Source organism: Protobothrops mucrosquamatus, unplaced genomic scaffold (genome assembly GCF_001527695.2).
Source record: "Protobothrops mucrosquamatus isolate PMUCROS unplaced genomic scaffold, P.Mucros_1.0 scaffold4581, whole genome shotgun sequence".
NCBI lineage: Eukaryota > Metazoa > Chordata > Lepidosauria > Squamata > Viperidae > Protobothrops > Protobothrops mucrosquamatus.
Window position 1 is genome coordinate 11,222 of NW_015390484.1, and position 2,123 is coordinate 13,344.

Below are 2,123 nucleotides of genomic sequence, written 5' to 3' on the forward strand. Positions count from 1 at the left end.
CACCGCTAGTCCTTCTTTTCACTGGACTAGATAAACCCAATTCCTGCAACCGTTCTTCGTATGTTTTAGCCTCCAGTCCCCTCATCATCTTTGTTGCTCTTCTCTGCACCTTTTATAGAGTCTCAACATCTTTTTAATATCTTGACGACCACCAACATATGATAGACATAGTATTCTTATTGTAGGTCAGATTGTTTATTTCTTTGACCTGGTAGCTATTTTCCATCGTGAATGACTGAAGGAAAAGTCCCCTTTGACTTGAGTTGACTTCTGATGACCCCAAGGACATATTCTTCTCTTGGGCACCCTTGACTGTTGACTTCTTCCAAGACCTGATGGCCATTTTCCACTCTTGCGTATATAACCTTGGGACTCCTGCACGGTCTTTCATCCCAGTAGTAACTCGGACACGCTTAGCAAGATCCTGCTTTCTGCTATTAATGCTGTTTGAGGTGAAGTCACTCCTTTAATAAAGCTAATGTTCTGTACTCTTAGTGAAGTGCTCATTAGAGGTAATCCTTTACTCAAGAGATAAAAATGCTTTGCATTAAGTTAAAAGCGAAGATTGCTAGAAAAGATAAAAGCAGAAGCCAGCGAGAAAGATGGTATTTAAATAAAACATTTTTCCGCGCCAGCTATAATATTTTGCTTCAGCCCTATTACAGGGCAGGCATTTGAGGATCCCATGTCTGCCTATGCAGAAATAGGAATATGGAATAACACGCTTATCCTGTGTGTTATTTTACTACAGGAACCATAAGGACACCTGCATTGATTAACTCTTACTGGAACATTGGAACATTCTTTATTACCCAAGTAAAATTGGACACACAAGGAATTTGTCTCCAAATTAGTCTTAGTGTACATACAAACAACAAGGTGATAAGTCATAGATCATAACTTATAAGATACAAACAATATAGTAAATCATAAGATACCGATAGGAGAAGGAAGAAGGAAAGATGAGAGGATGAGAAGGATAATAGCAATACAGCCCTACTACATGGGTAAATAACTACTAGGTGTAAGATGGTGCTATGGGAATTAGGTGTTTAGCAGTGTCTCCGCTTCTTCATCAGAGCCCTGGAAGAAGAGATAATTTTTGTAGGACTTTATTCAGATATCTGATGCTCTATACTTCAGGTTGTAGCAAAATCCTAGTTAACAGCAGCAAAACAGAGGCACCAACTAAAATAAGGGGCTGGAGTCCGACGTGCCCCTTATAGTACATAAGGATCACTTGGACTTATCCACAAATACCTATTAAGAAGTGCCAGGATATTTCTTAGCAGGATGATCCACTTAATGACTTGATTGGCTACTCAGCGGATTCCTAAAGATAGAGCTCGGTGGAGGGAAAACTTAAGAGCAGGCTTGCACATACCCCAAAATATATACAGGCAGTCCTTGACTTACAACAGTTTATTTAGTGACCGTTCAAAGTACAAGTCAGTTGGCAATGGCACTGAAAAATGGGACATGACCGTTTTTCACACTTACGACCGTCGCAGCATTCCCCATGTTGGTCACACGATCAAAATTCGGACACTCGGCAACTGACTCGTACTTATGACGGTTGCAGGGTCCCAGGATCAGGTGATCCCTTTTTGCGACCTTCTGTCAGGCAAAGTCAACGGGGGAAGCCAGATTCACTTAACAACCGTTGTTACTAACTTAACAACTGCAGTGGTAATGGTCATAAGTGTGAAAAACAGTCATCAGTCCCTTTTTCCAGTGCTGTTGTAACTTCAAACGGTCATTAAATGAACTGTTATGTAGCCTGACTTTATCCTTACCGTCCTCCTCCTCCTCCCAAAGGCACTCACAATACTACCTCGTTGCGTACCTCCAACCACAATCCCACTCCCATTTTGTTAGTTGTTTCGCAAACCCAACGCACGATTCTCGAGGGATCTCAGCTCTGTGTTTGCATCTGAAAATGAACACAAACCGGGCTGGGAACTTTAGTGGAAGAGAAAGGAAACCGATTATCCCAATAGGCTGGAACATGTTTGAGTTGGACATGTGCAGGAAGAGCCAACTGGGGGGGGGGGGTGTCGCTTGCTTGCTTGCTAACAACCTGCTAGAGCAGGGCTTTTCAACCTTTTCACCCATTGTATCAC